This window comes from Triturus cristatus, chromosome 1_2, assembly GCF_964204655.1.
Source record: "Triturus cristatus chromosome 1_2, aTriCri1.1, whole genome shotgun sequence".
Taxonomy (NCBI): domain Eukaryota; kingdom Metazoa; phylum Chordata; class Amphibia; order Caudata; family Salamandridae; genus Triturus; species Triturus cristatus.
Window position 1 is genome coordinate 521,719,335 of NC_140580.1, and position 20,347 is coordinate 521,739,681.

A 20,347-nucleotide genomic window follows, 5' to 3' on the forward strand; every position below is an offset into this window, starting at 1 on the left:
CCCTGGCAGCACAAAGGAACGGCTCACAAGCATTCATAGGTCCATAGTGTCTGTGGTTTGCAAAATAAGGGACTAACATGCCTTTTAGCTTGTGCCCCACGAACCACCAAAAAGGTAGGATGTTATGGTCTGTGAATCTTGTGCTATTGGTAACAATACATAAAACTAGGTGTACACAAAACCAAGACATTAAATGGAAATGAGAGGAGGGTGAGGGTTGTAATAGTATGGCCACCAAAGCTCTTGTAAATACTTTTCCTGGAAGTTTGTTTTAACTTGTGATTGTTATCTGCAGTAGAGCCATTGGTGGACTTGGTGTACCACTGTAGTGGTTGTTAATGTACAACCGATGTGCAGCGCCGACCTCGCAGGAGTGAAGTACGTTTGAGGCATCTGGTTAGGGAAAAGACACCTACTTCCAAATTGCAGCATGATGTAAGAGTTGGGTAGAGGGCAGTTAGGAGACCTATAGAAGGTGCAGGCGTAAAGGGCAGTAGATGGTGGAAGTGTGTAAGGAGGAGGAGGATGGGCAGGGCCAGTCACTAGAACAGGGTGGATGGCTTACTTCCCTTTACGGTGATGCAACATTGACGTTTAATTTTACTCTTTTCCATTAAACCATGTCGTTTACACTTCTGGACATTTAATGTGTGGCTGATTATTAGCAGCCATAGTAATTAGGTAACTAGATCTGTCCATTTTTAGGTCTCGCTGAGACAGCGAAAGCTGTCTCTTTGAGACATTTTGTAAGTGGATTTTTGAAAGTGCTTCCCCGGCATAGAGCTACAGTGCACGAGGCGTGCACGCGCGCAAAGCAGCCATATGGCTTTACGTCGCTCTCCCTGCCTCTTTGACCCTTGCATTCCCCCTCCCTTCTCACCCAGCCCTGATTACTTTCACTTTCGCCGCTTTGTTGTTTGATCGCAAACGCGATCACTTCCACTTGTTTACTTTTGTAACCTCCCAGGAGGGCTGCCCGTTACATATGACTTTACTCAGTTCGTTTTAGTTTAAGAGCCCTCTTTACTTAATGAAAGTTCCAAAATCTGAAACTTACTTTTCAGCCCCTCCCACTTATCCTCGGTGTTGTCGTCCTCTACAGCAGGGCCACCGCAACCACTATTCTGGAATGGGTGGGTAACGGCTAATTCTGCGCCATGTTTCCTTTCACCGTTCGCCGTGCACATCGTCTAGCAGGTACGTGTTTTTCCCCCAGACAGTCAGTCCCACAAGAATTAGCTCTACTATACAGAGTTTGCTAGTGAAGCGCTACTTCGTATTCTTTCTTTGAACAACTTTGTTTTTGACCGGTTGAGGAAGTGCACCATTCCTGGAGGTACTGCAATACCTGATTGATGCGTACAGTGGAAAATGTTTAATGTGATCCTTCTCAGCTCTTTTTCTTTGCCGTGAGTTTAAATGCTTTACAACTTCCTGCTTGCTTAATGTTCCATGCTCTAGCCCCTCCCACTTATCCTCGGTGTTGTTGTCCTCTACAGCAGGGCCGCCGCAACCACTATTCTGGAATGGGTGGGTAACGGCTAATTCTGCGCCATGTTTCCTTTCACCGTGCACATCGTCTAGCCAAAAGGAAGGCTTTTTTAAAAATAGAAGTTAAGAGAGAGTAGATGGTAAGATGACTTTTTATTTGCACATCAATTTCCCAAAAATAAAGTTATCTTAGCAGAATAGGAGTACTTGTGCCATCTGTGTTAATTTCTGCCATGTGGCCAACTTGAAGAGACTGACCATGCCGCTGCAACAGTGACTTCGCTTACATCTTTCCATAGAAGATGACTGAGCAATTTTGCTTATGTGTCGTTATAAAACGTAAGCGTCACGTTTTACCATTTGTCACGAATGCATATTCTCCCCTATGTTTATATTATTGTTTTATTTAACAATTATAGCATCGAGGAGTTGAGCATTCCCAAAACTGAGGCATCACAGGATAGCTCTGCTTACATGAAGCCTCGAGATAAATGCTTTGCGCAAAGGCCCCATTATAGTGGTTAACATGATAACTTTATTGCAGAGGAGCACATGGGTGGTTTGGCTTCACAATTCGCGGTACTGATATGTATTATATAAAATGCCAGACGCGCTGTACGTTTCCAGTTCAGTTCAGCATCTTACAACCGTGCAGGTTTCTTTGGCGCATCCCTTAAACGAACGTTTTCTCCTTCAAAGAATACGTCCTATAAAAAGGTAAAGTGTGCCTATGTTCGGTTGGGGTAAGCTTGACAGCCACTGCGTGAATGTTTTAATAAATACGAGCCTCGTCCCACCCTATACAAAGGTGTCCACCGACAGCCGGAAGATTGAGCAAAAAAATACAGCATTGAAGAAGCTGACCTATTCAGACCTTTCTGACATAGATTTTGATAGATTTATGGTTTAAACTGATTAATAGTCCGTTTCTGAAGATTGCCTACGAGACACGTCTATGAGGCGCAGTCTTATGGACGCGTCTTTCTGCCATTTGTGACTGCTGACCTCGGGCACTCACTGCAATCAGTCACCCTGTCCTTACACGGGCCGGAGGAACGCGCATGCTCACGTGTGCTCAGCTTACAGGCGCATGTATGCCCAGCTCTGCCCTGCCCCGCGATCACTCGGTGTGGAGAGCACGGGTGAGCCGGCTTGTTCATCTTTGAAAAGCGTTAATACGGAGGCTGTGCACAGCCCCCTTTAAAGTCACTGTGTACACAATTTTGTGTTCTATACATAAGGTACACACTGATCAAGGATTCAAAAACGATATTATAATGTTGGGTAAATGTGATATTCGTAGAATGTTAACTGTTTAGAAAATAAATTGCAATTGCGAGGTTTGAGCTGTTGGCATTGTAAATAACAATGCCTTTTATTTACGTGTTGGTTTTTAAAACATAAATAAAAGGCATTGCCATTTCCAATGCCAATAGCTTAAACTCTCGCAAATGCGAGACCTATTGCATTGCAAATGCTTGTTAATCTTTGTATTGTTTAAAGGGCGCTAGGCAGGCAGGTTCTGTTACTAATGCTAACTGATTGCTTTTCAAATATATTTCAAGACACAACATATTGGAAACACCGGCATTGAGCAGAGGAGGGGAAGGAGGAACAGGGTCTGGTGGAAGGGAGGGAATAAACTACCCTGCTGGGCACATTATTCGGATGGTTTCATAGTTGATCTTGGAGACTATTATTATTGCTAGCGATGGTCTCTAAAGCTCCTAAATACACCCTTCCCTCACTCCCACGAGAGAAGTGAGTGCCAATAACTAGTGTTAATTACCAGATCCCCTGTGAACATTATGTTCACATGTGAAATATATTTACACAATTTACTTTTGCTACATTTACATTTTATACATGTTTGGACAGCTATGCTATGAACAGACTGCACTAAAAGTTGCTTTGGGATGTATGCAGTGGGTAAATATTGAAATCCAAACTAAATCTACCGCACAGACCGACATCTCAGTTTATCCTTAAGTGGTGTCCTTAATCACCATATTCACTTGGGAAACTCTTGTGCTAAATGCACCCCTCCCTTCCTTCCTCCCATTGTACGCACATCCTGATCCTGGCTGGGGAGCATCTCCACCTGCGGGAATGGAAGGAAGCGGAGCCAGGGCCCTTTCTTCACTTTTCTTATTTTTAAAAGAACTGGAAGGGACCTAGGCCCACATGCATCAAAGCAAAAGCCAGTCGCAAACGGGCAGATTCTCAGAATCTGCCCCTTTGCGACTGGGATTTTTGCATTTGGGATGCATCATCCCAAATGCAAAAATCGCAATTTAAGGAATCTCTAAATTGCGATTCCTTTAATTGCTATTGCATTTAAGGAATCCCAAATTGAGATTCCTTAAATGCAATGCATGAAAGTTTAAAAATTAGCGATTTCGCTAATAGGGGGAGCAAATTACCATGAAGTTGAACTTCATGGTAATTTGCAAAAACTTTGAAAAATGCACTAAAGTGCAATTTTCAAAGTTCCATATTACACACACACATGCCCTTGGGGCATGTGTGTGTGCAAGATGTATTTATATGCAGATTTCAGGGGTGCAACAGGGTGTCTTTTTGACGCCCTGGCACCCTTGAAATAGCATGAGCAATTTGCGATTCTCTAATTGAGATTAGCAAATTGAGAAAGTCTTCCCATTCATTCCTATGGGCCTCTAGGCCCATAGGAATCAATGGGGAGGTATTCCTTAATTGCGACTCGCAATTTGCGAGTAGCAATTAAGGAATGTTTAGAAATCGCTATTTTGCAAGCGATTTCTACATGCATAGCCTTTTGCTATTCCTTATTAGCGAATCCTTATTTTTCGCTATTAAGGAATCGCAAATGGCATTGTTGATGCATGTGCCAGATAGTGGTTAGTGTTATGAGATGGTTTTAGATTTGTGTGAGTTGTTTAAAACCATACTTCAGAATCATCTGGGAATTATCCTCAGCATGAGGCCCCTTCAGTGTTTTTACATCAACACTTTGTGTTTACATTGTGGACTCTGACTCACTGTTAGCTTTATATTGAAAGTGGCATTAAGGAAGAGGTCTTCAAACTTTTTTGCACTTGGCCTCCCCCTAAGTAAAATATTTTGAAGTCGGGCCCCCCTCCGAAACATTATGGCAAAAATCGGGGGAATAGGAGGGGCATGGCTGATTGCTGGGGTGGGAATGATAAGATCCTTTCAGGGGCCGTTTTCTGTAGCTCATAATCCACGCACAATGTAAGACCTATAAATGAGCAAATGCAGCAAACGCAAACAGAATTGACCCAAAACACTACTAGGGGTGCTAGGATTCATTTACACTCTTGGCTACGGTGCAACTGCAGCACTAATTATAGCTGCGGCCCTGCGATGCGGACTAACTCCTTTTCTGTTTTTTCACCTCTTCCACACAATGCCAGACCATCACTTCAATCTTGAAACAGGCTGTCTGTCCCTATCCGAAACTAAATGAGCTCCTGCATTTTCCCCCTACGTTTTGCAGCAAAGGTGCCCTCTGCCGTTATGCTAGCAAGGAAAATGAGCCCCCATGCCCCATTTTTAAGGTACGCCATTCATTATTGTGATGCAGCAGGACCTTTAGACTCCTGGGCCCCAGTTCAAGTGCACCTGCTTCCCTAATAACTACTGCCTTGACAAAAAGGCGGCTCCTCCATCTGGGCGGAGGAGCGTCGCCCCACTGCTTTCTCGTAGTGCGAGAAGCAGAAACATAAAATGGTATTATAAATACCATTTTATGTTTCTGCTTCTCGTACTTCGAGAAAGCAGAAGGGTTTGGTTGGGGGCAGGCGGGTGGGCAGTTTCTGCTTGAGGGCAGGGGAGGAGTGGCTTGCCCAATGTTGCAGACCTGACTGTTTGGTTGGCCGACCAAACCACTCTCCCTTTTCTCCATGTAGGCTGCATGCAGCCTACACGGCGAAAATGGCCTTCCCATAGACGGCTGTGTGGTCGGCATCCCAACCAATCATAACGCTGCCATATCAGCGTTGTGGTTGGCTTGTGGGGGTGGGGGGGGACTGCATGCTTCCTGTTCCTGTGAAGGCAGGAAAGCAGGAGCAGACCCAAGACACGGGACCCGGGAAAGTAGGTATGTTTTTAAAAATTTTTTTTATTATTTAACCCCCCCCTTCCCTTGCGACCACTCGCCGCCCCCCCCCCCCCCCCCCCTACTACCTGTGAGCCATGCCGGCCGCGACTGAGTAAAATAGCTGTATTTCAGCAGAATCAAAGATCTACAGCTCAGCCAAGCAGGCTGTCTACACTGCCCATACCTCAAGGCCATAAGTCCTAGTCTTAATGCGCAAAGCAGGCTTTCTGGCGCTCTATGCTTTAAAAAAAGAAAAGGCATCTAGCAGTCCCACCACCACCCTTTTGCTTGGGCCTTGCTCAATGTGCAGCAAGGGTGACCTACTTGAGCCCTAACGCTAGCGAGGAAATGGAATTTATTATGATTGGTCTCCACAACCCATGTTTTTTCTCTGTAGAGCAATCTAATAATAATTTTCCTTGTGGGTGCATAGTTAGCATATGGTTTATACTGCTGCATATTTCGTAGCTTAACGAAAATTTATTTGATTTCAATGCATATGCTGTATTGGTTTATGGAAGGCTGAATGAAGTACTTGGAGAGTCCCATATGACCCATCGGGGATTCTATGTGCTTTGCTTGTGAAAGAAGCTTGCTTCCCCGGAAAGCAGACTTCTGGATCTCTTGGCCCCTGACCCCCGTGCCCGAAGAGCATACTGAAGACCCCCACTGTTTCCATTCCTGATACTCCCCGGTTGTATCCGGAAGCAAATTGCGTATTGCCGCAGGCGCACCACGACCCCTGTGATGTTCCCCTTTTCGTACCTCCGTTAATTCATGGAAGGTTTTCTTAATTCAGCGGCCAATCAACCATATCACTCCGGTTCCACTGCAGTTTACATGGTTCCGTGACCGTGTTATCCCGCTGGAACTCTCCGGCATTCCTGCACCCCAGCCACGGCCGCACCAGCTATCTTGGACGGGCCCGTGCATGTCGGTTCGTGACCACTCTTGCTTCAATGCGATCACAGCTTCATCTCATTTCCCCCTCTGCACTGGGCCTTCCTTCTCAGTAGCTACTCTTACTATTCACTGCAACTTCTCAGGCATCTCTTGATCGTTTAGTCCTGATGATGATCCCATAACTCTTGTTGGGGATCGAAACGTCGTCGACACCCACATCTTGATTCCTATCTGTATTATTAATTTATGCAGAGCATAAGATGTCTTTATTATTGTGACTAATTGATTGTTTATCCTTACTTTTAATTCATTTTTTATTTCATGCCTGAGGTAAGGAAATCTGCTGATTTCCAGTTACCCCGTCACGTTCAGCTCACTTCATGTTTTCTGTATCAATTGTGTTTTTATCCTTGTTAATACATTTGTAATCTTTTTTGCATTGAACACATCTAGACCCAATCCTAGCATTGTGGCTACACTTTCGTATTCATTTCTGAAGGGGACCACTGTCTCTGATAACTTGCTTGCGAAAGAAGCCACCCATCCCATTAAAGCTGTTAATAGCGTCCCCAATCAACTACACGTGTATGTGCATGCATAGGCCCATGGCAAGAAAGCTGCACATCAAGGCTTTCCTGGAGTGACATATGCTCCATTAAGATTCTAAGTGGATTATTCCAGAGAACAGTACCGAGCATTATGAAAACTGTGCCCTCTTTAGAACCTAAACAGGAGACAAATGTAGGATCCTATTAGAAGTAGAATACAGTATTTGTGACTCTGGCTGTTCTCAAATTGGGGGTGCTGGGACACCTTGTGGAAGGGCCAAAAACGGATTCTTTAGCCATAAGTTTAAAGCTTGCGTTCCTGCATGAAGTAAGGAGTGTTCCACCGCAATGTCTCACTACCCCACGTGCATTCTTGCCAGTTTCCTTTTCCCCAGCCTCTTCTGAGGATCCAAACTGATTCCCTTACATCAGATGCTTCCTATTGGGGTCCCGTTCCTCTTTTTTCACCTGAAGTAAGTTTTCACTCTCTGTTCATCATTCAGTGGAGTAGTTGAGGGTTATGCAAGTTGCACAACTCCTCATTGCAGAATCTTGACTTTCATACCCACTGCTCTACTAATTTGAGGAGCGTTCATTTGGTGCTTGATTGTGCCTTGTATGCTACCATAGATAAAAGGTTCACTGAGGGCCATCTGATCTGCATGCAGCAAACATGATCATACCCCACTGGATAGGTTGGTTTTCAGCACCAGGAAGTGGAGCCTAGATGTGTCTAGGAATGGATAAGCCTTTTCCCTCAGACAGGAACTATAAATGTAAGACATGCAGTGCCCCTTTTGAGATGTAGTCGAATATGGAGGTAGAATCAGGAGGAGGTCACTGATTCTAGTGGGAGAAGGCTTCAACCACCACCCCTTCCCCCATTGCCATCATGCGGAATCGATGCAGCACCAGTCTGTGGCTCCTCTTGGTAGTAGACAGTTCCCCAGCCGTCTTAGCCCCTGTTGGCATGTCACTTAATTGTATAGGAGGTTGTATGACTCCATTTAGGAAAAGTAAAACAAAACCTGTCCTCCGAATGGTGGCAGGGTATTCCCACTACATCAATGTAGAACAACTTAGGGTTACTCTTGAATCCATTCTAACAATATACACAATCAACGCAATGAAAATAGCTTCTTGAATGATTATGATAAAACTATGCACAGAGTGTATGTGACGAAAAGGATAGGAAAAGTTTATTAAAAAAGAATATTCTTTTTTTATTATTATATAAATATATCAAAAAAATATATATAGTGGATGTAAAAACATTTACATGTCATACATATATCATCATTGGACAAAACAGCCTATAGCTTTACATTCATTCATCATTCGTATCCTCAATCAAAACACATACACACAAAGGGCAGACTTGATCAATATTTGCCAAAAACAATATATACAATGCAAGTAATATCAACATTGGCCATTAATTGATATTGATGCAGTCTCATTGACAACATAAGTACTTGGTTGTGGTTAGTTGGAATGATGCTTCCAAGTTCACCTATGCGCGTTTCAGCGCAAAAGCGCCTTCTTCAGGAAAGCCACTGGTACCCACTGTATGTGACCTGTAACCACATGTGCCTAGTTAGATTAAATAGAACATTTAATGAGAGATAATAAAATGGGAAATGGAACAGAAATAATTCACAGTTTGTCACTGCCAATGTGGATGCCTAAATACAAGAACACCGAAATGTGCCCAGGGACATAATAATGATTAGCAACCAGACGCATGTGATCATACAGACAGAAATTAAGTAGAGATGATTGGATTGAGTAGAACTGCAATTATATACTGACTATAAGAATGACAAAGTTGCATAGATAAGATCCTTCACCCAGAAAAGTGAAATAATAATCTTACTTTCAAGGGACCAGATGTACGACTTGTTTTGGCTTGCACAAATGGGTTTGCCAAACCGTTTGCGCATGCAAAAACATCATGGGCCATGTACAAAGCCTATTTAGCGAGTCACAATTTATTTGCGACTCGCTAAATAGGTTTTGCGATTCGCTAGTTGGAAGGGGCGTTCGCTTCCAAATAGCGAGTCTCAAAACCATGTACTAATGTTTTGCAACCGTAACACTCTCAATTACCACCTACTTCAAGTAGGTGATAATGCATTCGCAAATGGGAAGGGGTCCCCACGGGACCTCTTGCCCTTTGCAAATGCATGGAATTTTTTTTTTAAGGGCAGGCAGTGGTCCCAGGAACCACTTCCTGCCCTTAAAAAAATGAAACGAAAACTTTTCATATTTGTTTTTTAAAAAAAATGCATCCCGTTTTCCTTTAAGGAAAACGGGCTGCATTTAAAAAAAACTGCTTTATTTAAAAGCAGTCCCAGACATGGTGGTCTGCTTACCCCAGCAGGCCACCATCCCTGGGAGGGCCTGTCATTCCCAATGGGGTCGCAAATTGCAAGAGGCTCATTAATATTAATGAGCCTCTCAATTTGCTACCCCATTGGGAATCGCAAACAGTGGTAAACATACTGTTGTACATTTTATTTTTCGCCTCGCAATTTGCTTATCGCAATAAGTCGCAAATTGCGATGCGCAAAATAAAATGGTCGTACATCTGGCCCATAATACAGTACTCTCTATAGTCACCAGAACTGATAAATTCCTGGACTTGCAGGAAATCTTTAGAAGGATAGCACATAGATATCCTCCGGGTAAATAAAAGAAAAAAACATTTCTATGGGAACTCTATACATTCGTTGCCATATAATGCAGAAGGACATTACGATCTCTCTAAAGGGATGTGTCAAACCGATGGTATTATGAACACTCTGCAAAGATTACGGCGCCCTCTGGTAAGCAGGTGAGGTGGTCTTACTTTTATTTTTATGTGTTCTCTTTGGTCCATGTGACTGATTTATTCCAATGTTTACGAGGAGACTTAGGAGGATAGCACATAGATGTCCAATGGATAAATTAAAGACCATTTATATAGAGACTCTGACATTTATTTACTGTGTAACAAAGAAGAACACTGAGGGATGCATTAAAATGATAGTATACACCGCAATCACTCTGCCGAGGCTACTGACACCTATAAGTGACTAGGCGTGTAACATAGTAGATATTTGCCTATATTAAGTGTTACTAGACAAGATGAAACCAATGACACGTGTAATAGTAAGGCGATCATGATAAAAACTGAAAGAAGAAAAGGATTACATAAAAAGCCAGAGTAAATAGTAGCTGGTTGGAAATACGAAACAAGCATTGGCATAGCCAATAGGTCTCGCCTTTGGGACCTTATAAGTGTTTAGCCATGCAACAGTTGATCTTGTTGCACCAAGGATATTGTGCTGCATAGCTAAAAGGTGAGACCTATTGGCTATGCCAATGCTTGTTTTTTGTGGCTATGTCTAATCACTGTTCTCAGAGGGTTTTGTGAATATCCATGTTTGCACAGTTAGTCCAGACCTTAAATTAAACTTTTCAGCTCCATCCCTTCTGAAGGATGATTGCTAATGTGGCCTTCCCTTGCATTGTGTAAAGGTACCACTCAAGGAGCCGGGAGAGGAGATCTGATTTCAAAAGGTTGGAAGGACTCAAAGACCACGTGATCTCTTTTCTTTGGTAGGGGGTCCAAGCCTTTACTTTAAAATGCATGAAAATGTCTGAAATTTGTTTCCCTCGAATGTAGCTTAATTTAGTAAAATTATATTTAAGCTGTATTACGAATGATTAGGGCTCCCAGTTTTCCGTTTTTACTGAATTTTACAGATAAATATAGACAGAAAACTATTTATTTTCCTGTCTGTATTTATTTTTAAATTCTGAAAAATACGGAAAATGGGGCTTCTTTGGATGTTTTTTTCTACTGTCAATCATGAGTGCCAGGTCAGCAGGTGTTCAGATTGAGAAGTAGGAGGGATGAAAAATGACAACATATTTCCTAATTAAGCTTAGTTGAGTGCAGATCTACAGTTATTTATGCTATTCTACAATGCAAGTGTTTGCAGATAATGCTATTGCACTGTATACTGCTGAAACCTTTTGGACATTCAAATGCTAGTATACACTTATCAGTCAAATATATGTGGAAAAATACCCATTGCAGCTTCATTTATACAGAAAACACAAAATAAAAATGGATAAATACAGAAAAAAATTGTAAAAAATAAATATGGATAATTACAGATGGAAATGTCAAAAGAAAATACCATAAAACTGGGAGCCCTAATTATGACGTTGTTGGGGATGAGTCACTGTCACAGTGCTAACCATATGTAAATCAAAATGGTGTTTAAATATTGACAATTCCACTAGAAAAAAACCAGACAGTTCCATAGAATTGCTAGGTGGGGAACCTAGCCAATCGCAGGAAGGGGAAGTACTCATCATTGGAAGAAGGGCAAATACATTAATTCCTTTTTGTTATGGGAGCTCAAAAACAGAACTAATACATTTCTGACAGTATCCTATTTTTTTAAGATCTAAATATGTTACCGTATTTAGAGAATTTTGATTGGCAAAGAATCCTTGAATGGGCTGAAAGGAGAAATCCGTAGCATGAAGTTTATATCAGTTATGAGTGATGCTGTTCGAGCCACACACTGGAGCTAATTGTGAAAGAAATTACTGTGACATTGATTTAATTACAAATACTACTTTTGGCTAAAATTGTACGCTACACACATCAGAACAGGCGTAAGTGCCTAGGGGAAAGCAGAGTCTGACAAACAGCATAGACACAAAGATGGGTACTTAATTCACAGTGAGATGGGAGAGCAGTAACAGAGGGGATACATAAAATGGAATACATTGGCAAACTGGATTGTACAAGCTATGGTCAGTCAAAAACACACGCAAGCAGGGCAGTAAGTACGTTCAGATGCTTATGTAGAGAACTGGAAGCAATATAAAAGAAACCAAAGACTGAAAATCAATAAACTAGCGGACACACAACTGATAGAGCTGGATGAAGGAGAAAGGTAATATTGCATAATGAGTGATTTCCCCCCTTGTCAGCACATGAGGAAAATGAAAAAGACAAATATCCGAAAAAAAGCCTTGCTAATTCGCCTGACAGTCCATTTTAGGGAAGTATTGCTTACAATTTCAGGACGGTCGCCGAGCTGCCATCCAGGCATCTATTTATCATGTCAAACGTGTAATATATTGCAAATCTCTGAATTAGTGTGTAGCGTTTTAACGACGCAGATCAGCGCCCAGAAAACAAGTGTTTGTATTACAAGATCATGGTGCAGCCATCAGCAGCTCTGTCTTACTTGCATGAATACATAATTGGTTGGAAGTCGTCCAGGATTGCCTGAAGCTACAACACTCTGGCAAGGTTGCAAATCTTGTCCACCGCAGCACAACTGCTGTGCTGCAGGAAGCGCATGAGCACTGCGCAAAAGCTGAATGGATTAATGCTGCGACCAGTCGCAGTGAACACCATGTAACAACGAGAAGGGGAAAGATGTCTGTGACGTACTGTTCATGTGACCTTTCCTTTAGATGTATGTTACTTGTGATAATCCATAGGCGGTAACTCACTCCTGAGATGCTAACCTGGACCACCTGGTGAAACACGTGGTCACAACATTCTCAGACCCTTCCATCGACTTGTCATCGCCCCTCTACACATATAACATCGTAAGTGGTATGCTGGACTTCTAGGGAGACCGAGACGGTCACACGCAGTATGAATGCGCAGTGCCATCAAAAATGCATCACACACATGTATCCGGTTATCTGGGAACTACCCAATGCAAGATGAAACAAGCATTGGACGCGCGTGAAGAAATGAAGCTTAAATCAAAGCAAGCAAGACGCGCGGCCACGAGACGCGCTCTGTGGTGGGGGAGAAGCGTTGAAGCGCGCGCTTGGGAGAGCAAGCGAGAGGAATGCCAGATGGCGCCTGAGCGAGCAATGCGAGGAATGGGCGTTACTGTGCGCGTAACCGCATGCTCTAAACCACACAAAAAGCTGTGGTCGGCTTTTTAAAGCCCACTCACTAAATGTCTCGCCTGAGCCAGCGCATAAATATCTCGCCAGGGCAGCGCATGCGCTGGATCAGGCGAGACCTAAAAAACATGGTCTCGATATGGACATTTAAATATTACCGTTGATCTGTACATCAAAAGACTGCATCTGCCGTCTCTGGCTTCTTATGCTTATAGTGGTGTATACTGTATTTACTTTCTTTCACCTGGGATTATACTATAGGTCGCGCCTACTAGTCAGCGCACGCCTGGCCTATTGTGAGGCATATAGTGGTTTATCAAACACATAGAGGACCCTCAAGTCTACGCATTACTTACCATTGGTTGTTGTTGTTGTCACTCTCATTTGCTTCCTTTAATTCATGTCTCAGCTAATCAATCTTGTGGTTGTCCCTACCATGGAGCATTATCTCTTTACCATCACTTTGAATGGCTGCCATCTCTGTTTCCCATCCTTGCTTTTCAAGCACTACTTTTTCTTTCTGTTAAGCCCTCCATGAGAGCGTCTGTGTTTTGGAACGGTCAACCTTGTATATTTCTCTCCCAGGGTACTCTGTATTGCTCTCGGTTACCCGTGTGCTTCTCCCTGTTGCCTCCCCATGCCCTCCTTGTTATTTTTACATCCCTCCTGTCTTCTGCGTTACTTTCCCATCTCTCCCCAGTTTGCTTTAGCTTCCCCTCCCACCCTTTTCTGTGTTGCTTTGGCTTCCTCCCCTCCCCCTGTACTGCTTTACCTTCCCCCCCCGTCCTACCTGCGATGCTTTGGCTTCCTTCACTTTCACCCTGCCCATTGTTGATCTGCTGTTACCCCACCCTCCCCCTGTTGCTTCCACGTTTCTCTCCACCCCACTCGAAAAAATATTGGATTAGTAACTAAACAGAAAAAATAAAGCGCCAGTGTCATTTTGTAGGATCTCACATGTGTGATACGCATGCCTAGAAAATTACACAGCACTTGTGTGGAAATGTGGATTTTCCTGATCAGTTATGTCCCCTATCTTGGACCCCAACGGTTCTATATGCATGTTACAAGTACATGTATGTTCCCTCCAGTTCCAGTTTCTAAGACGCAAACATATGTGTGTCTACCGTCAACATGTTCTCTGTCAGATCCGCCATCAATGAGCTGGATATTCGATTCCTAGGTATGACAGGCCACCGACTTTATATGGCTAAGTTACTTCATTTTTACAGTTCAGGCAAGTAGGCCCGATTCTGTCCTCAAAGCCTTTCCCTGCTCTCTGTCTCTGACAGCTTCAGCTTGAGCTCGCATCTGTATCCATGAACTTTGTCCTACTCCCTGTGCAGCTAACGGTGCCTGCCTCGGCCAGTTTTCGCCTGTCTGCCAAGAAGTTGTATTTCACCTTCGAATTATCTATTTTGCTCTCCAGCCGATGCATTCCTGTCCAGTGATTTAGGTAAACATTTCCTTTAGCTCACAAGCAAAGGACTCAGCCTTTCCGTCCTCCTGCAAGTGATTCATAGCCCTGTTGCCATGGAAAGTTTTCTATCCCTCGCATCTCATATAGACACTTAGACGCTTGTACACGTACACAGTCAGTATAGAATAGATTCTGTCCGAGAGTCTCTTCCTTGTGGATAACATAGTTCTTTAAACATAGGATGTTAGATATGATTTGGGATTAGGTTGACTTGACCCCCAGACTTCTCGTCTCCACATGTAGAGCTAAATGTCAAGTCCCCTTCACCCCCTAGTTGCACGTCAATTACACGTCATGCTGCCGCGCGCGCATCTATGCCAAGTATTATCTTATAGATCCACCTATGTCTGATAATTCTAACCAATCATGTTTCTTTTATTCCTTATTACGCCTAGTTTCGATTATGTCACTGTTTTGTCACTTTTCTTATCAAATGTTACGCCTTCTACATTCGTTTCATTGTAATGTATTTATTATAAAAATACATGTCTGTTAATAAATTATTGTACTTCACTTCCTGAACCCTCGTGGTGACGGAACCTGAAGGCCGCGACTCGAGTCGGCCATTTTGAATGGAATAAAGCCCATTAGAAAACCTCTTATACCACGGATTCTGCCTCTTGTTATTTTGAGCTATTTTACTTTATTTTAAGATTCCGTATGAAATTCAGTCCGGTATTTTTATTTACCACATAATGGCGCCCGAATAGGGACACTTTCTCATCTCACGCGCCGGCGGTGCGTTGCAGGCCCGGTCTCCTGCCACAGCTGGACGGACCATAAACGCGTACCAGCAGGATTTCCTGTAAGCTCCCTCCGGTCAAGCGGGGGCGACTGAGGCTGCGATCAACCCAGACGAGGCGGTGAGAAGTGCGAAGTATCCCGACCAGAGCCTAGCTGAGAGAGCAAGATCCGAGGTATACAGAGGCCCACCAGGTTTTCCGAAATCCCGACGTCCAGAGGGTCCGATGTCCGCAGTTATCGAGTCCTGTCCATTCTCTGAGGCCTTCCGTTTCAAGGAGCTACTCGGTGAGTACCATCGCCGGGGAGGCGTGTTGACGCGCACATAGGTTGTGCCGGTCAAGACGGATTTGGGTACACAAATCCGGTCTGCACTGTTTAGCAGTGTATATGTACTGTTTAGCAGTATATCAAGTATTCCGAAGTATTCAGTTATTGTCAAGAATTCAGCGTGGTGATTAGTTAGGCAGACTGTCATCATTGTCGATCATTGTTATAATGTTTAATGTTTAATGTTTAAAGTCTTCAGAAAATGTCTTGCATATTGTGGTATGAATGACTGTTCATTGTTCACTGTTCATTATTGTGTTTCTCGTATTAAGCAAGTTCAAGAGTAAGTATCAGATCAATTGTCAATATGCCGCTCTTCTCGAAGTTAAGACAGATTACTACCAGAAAAGGGGTGCTTGAAGAAGCAGTTCCTATTCCTCCTAGGGACACCCCAGGGCATTTTATGTACCATAAACATGGCTTAGATGCCATATTGTTTCTTGATCTATGGGTAGATTATACCAAAGGATTACCGGAAAGTCAAAGGTGGCCCATAGCGGGAACCTGGGATGCAGAGTGCATCATGAAAGTGGAGGAAGAGTTATGGAAAAGAAAGGTCAGACAGTCACAGAAAGACGCTGTTGAGTTATGGCGTAAAGAATCTCATAGACGAACAGAAAAAGCACGTAGACAAGAAGAGAGGAGTAAAGAAAGTTCAAATAAAGTTCAAGAAAATCTATTAATTGAGGAAGGTATCTGAGTGAAATCAGAACAAGTGAACAGACAAAGAAATGCTCTTATGAATGGTATGTATCCCCTTCTAGCCGAAGGACTACCTAAGGCTGTTACAGAGATGCCAAAAGACTTGCCTTCCTATCAGAAGGGAGACACGATAAGCAAAATTGTATAATAGCCATGTGCCGAAAAATACGTAAAGAAATAGAGCGTATTCATGAAGAGAGATTGGGAACAGACGAGTTTGAGCAAGATGAAGTGTCCGAATCAGGGAATTCCGCAAGACAGTCAGAGACCATAGCCTATGTAGGCAAAGGAAGATACTGTGAAAATACTAGATGTTTTTCTGATCCCATACACTCTGTATGTCCAAATAATAGCAGAACGTATCCGACGCCTGTAATAAATCTGAAATCTCCTGAACATTCGTTTCAAGCCGCAGACAAAATACTACGAGAACGAAGAGGTTACCACCTCCTCGATTCCATGGATGAGCAAGAATTAGCCAGATCAGCCGTTCACTGGATTGACAGTCCTGAAAAATACGGTGATGAGACCGTAGCACACACGTTTTTTAACCTCAGTACAGATGAACAACGTTTAGCTGGAATCTATATGATTCAGCAACTCCTCATATTATATAAGAGCCAACATACTGACCCTGGTCCTTTACCTGATATATTAACGGAACTACTCACGAACAGATGGAGAGGTTCTAGTAACAAGCTAATTAAAGAGATATTAGTGTCACGTAAGCAGTATGTCCTTTTTGTAAGTCCGGATTCTCTCTCGCTGCCCCACAGAGAAAGAGCGCCGTACTATATGGATAGACAAAATCCCCTACGAGAAGTGCACCCAATAAAAGGCGAAGACAATGAGTTTCACCGTGTATTTGTTTACACACCCATATCAAAAATGGAATTATTAGAAATGAAAAAAGTAGTACCTAGTCATGACAAAGACCCAGCGGGTTTCCACCGAGAAATTAAAGACATGTTACTGATGGGAGAGTACACCTTTCCTGATATTATGACGATATTAAAGGTGCTTTTGCCTGCTGGCATATATGAAAAACTGAAAGAAAAAGAGTGGGAAGTGGGAGACCAAAAGATAGACTGGACAGCATTAGCAGAGGAAGAAAGGGGCCGAGCTGCAGGTTCGGGGCTCGGGGATAAAGTTAAACTATTACCAGGTTTACTAGTACAGGTACTGCCACGTTTATTAACTACAAAAAAGGAAGATTGGGGTGCAATCACAGCCTGTAAACAAAAGCAAGATGAAGACACAAGCGATTATTATGCTCGATTTGAAAAATGTTTTGGTATAAATAGTGGTATAAAAGCAAGTAGTGACTCATATCCACATTTATTTGTGACAAAATTAGTGGAAAATGCATTGCCTCCAGTGAAGAATAGAATATTGAAATTCGAGAGTACCTGGCAAAGTAACACTCCGTCGCAAATGCTACAAATGTTACAGTATCATCACAATAGAATTAGGGATGAACAAGAACACGAGCATAGACGCATGAAGGATACAAAAATGAAAATGCTAGTTTCTCAGACAGTACCAGCAGATGGTCACAAAAAGGGTGTGACACATTCTGGTGATTCTGCAGTTCCTGTAAAAGGAACCTGCAATTACTGTAAACAACTAGGCCATTATGTACATGATTGTCCAGTCCTGAAACGTAATATAGCTACAGGTATTGCAAAGGAGAGACCACGATTAGTTAGACAAGATCAGAGTGAACAAGGAGCTATGCAGCATGGACAGTCCATGCCAGTTCAGCAACAGTCTATGCCAGCCTCACAGCAACCCATACAGTTTGTGCCAGCTGCACCACCGTTGCCTGCTACTGCCACACAAACCACAACACGACAAATGTATCAGACTGCACAGTATGAATACCCTGAGTATCAGCGTTACGCATGAACCAGCCTAGAGAGGGAAGTTGACTTACCGCTTATCGAGATTCCTGTAGATCAAGAAGGACCTTATGTACATAGTGAATTATTAGGTCAAGATAGAAAATTCTTACTCGATACAGGGGCAAGTCGAACAACCATAAAACGTAGTGAAGTTCCAGGGGCACCCCTCTCAGGCTCTCAAAATGTTTCCCTTGGTTTTTCAGGAAAACCTATTGTTAATGAAGTATCACAGCCTCTACCACTTACGATAGGACCTTTGACACGAACTACAGATTTATTGCTTACTAAATCATGCCCAGAAAATCTGTTAGGAATTAAGACTCTGAAAGCACTAGGAGCCATAATATGTTGTTCTCCGGAAGGAGTAAGGTTGTTTTTACGTGATTTTAAAGGTCACTATGTGTCTAGAGACATGGATCCCCGACTACAGACTTTACCAGTACATCTATGGGCACAAGGCCCTACGGATGTTGGCTGCATGAACATTACACCCTATCGAGTTACATTGAAAGCAGGAGTGGTACTACCACGAATGCGACAATACAAGTTACCGCATGATGCTGTAGTGGCTTTGTTGAAAATCATTGATGAGCTGATTGCCCAGGGAGTAGTTGTAGAAACAGACTCCAATGTATGTAATTCACCGATAATTCCGATTCTTAAACGAACTGATCCTACTGCTCCACCAGTGTACCGATTGGTTATTGATTTGCGTGAACTAAACAAGTGTATTGTACCACAATTCCCTGTGGTCCCTGATATATCATCATTGTTGACAGCAATTGATTCCGAAGCAACATTCTTTACTGTAATTGATCTCAAGAATGCCTTTTTCAGCGTCCCAATAGATCCGGAAAGCCAATACTTGTTCGGATTCAGTTTAAATGGGCGCAGCTTTAAATTCTCACGCGCTCCTCAAGGATTTACAGAAAGCCCCAGCATCTACAGCCAAGCACTGAAACGAGAACTTGACAGTATCCACATGCCAGTCAATACTGCACTGCTTCAATATGTCGATGATCTGCTGATCACCGCGAGAAGCGAGCCAGAATGTGAAAAAGCTTCTCTGACAGTTTTACATTTCCTAGCCGACAAGGGGCACAAGGTGTCCCCTTCTAAGCTGCAATTCTGTGTTCAGCGAGTTATTTATCTTGGTCACTCGCTGTCCAAGGAGGGAAGGCAGCTTACACCAGATCGCATCCAGTTAATTGCTAACATGTCAATACCCCAGACACAAAAGGAGGTGCGGGCTTTCATAGGCCTCACTTCATATTGTAGGCAGTGGATCCCTCAGTACGCATTTCTAGCAAAACCACTCATTCAGTTAACCACACAGGAGGCAGCCACATCGACTGTTCTCCCTTGGACTCAGGAACATACACAAGCTTTTGAAAGCCTAAAGGAAGCTTTATGTCAAGCACCTGTTTTAGCAACACCATGTTATAGCAAACCTTTTACACTCTTTGTTACAGAACGCGAAGGTACTGCCTTGTCAGTACTCACTCAGGATCAAGCAGGATCATGCAAGCCATGTGCTTATTTTTCCAGTACATTAGATCCCGTAGCTCAGGCTTTGCCTGCATGCCTGAAATCAGTGGCAGCGACAGCTTTAGCAATCAGACAAAGCGATGCCATAGTATTAGGACACCCATTGACAGTTCAAGTACCACATGCAGTAGAGGTTCTTGTGAACCGAACACAAACACAACACTTGACCATAGCAAGACTTACCGGTTATGAACTGACATTGTTTCAACCACACATAGAGATCCGACGGTGTAATACATTGAATCCTGCTACACTATTACCTGTAATTGGAACAGACCCACTAGCTCATGATTGTGTTGAAATCATTGAAATAAAGACGAAACCTAGACAAGACTTGACAGACGTTCCATTGTTAGATCCAGACCTGACGTTGTATGTAGACGGATCATGCATGAGAGCAAGTACAGGAGATTTAGTGGCCGCGTATGCAGTCACAACAGACACTGAAGTTATTGAGACACATTGTATAGATACTCTGTCAGCCCAAGCAGCAGAACTTATTGCTCTAACGCAAGCCTGTATTCAAGCCACAAATAAGAAAGTTAATGTATACACTGACTCACGTTATGCATTCGGAGTTGTACACGACTTCGGCGTGCTGTGGCGAGAGAGAGGTTATCTAACGTCCCATGGTGCCCACATTCAGCACGGGCCCCTC

General features: G+C 43.1%; 1 protein-coding gene across 4 annotated transcripts in view; it reads left to right on the forward strand.

Moving 5' to 3' along the window:
• Positions 1-20,347, forward strand: part of DNMBP (dynamin binding protein) — a 483,425-nt gene that overhangs the window by 168,451 nt on the left and 294,627 nt on the right. For 2 of the 4 annotated variants that reach the window (XM_085606286.1, XM_085606291.1), the window contains one exon: positions 10,567-10,647. The exons of the other annotated variants lie outside the window; for them this stretch is intronic. The gene's annotated coding sequence lies outside the window, so the exon portion shown is untranslated. The remainder of the gene's footprint in view (positions 1-10,566; positions 10,648-20,347) is intronic. 4 annotated transcript variants of the gene reach the window in all.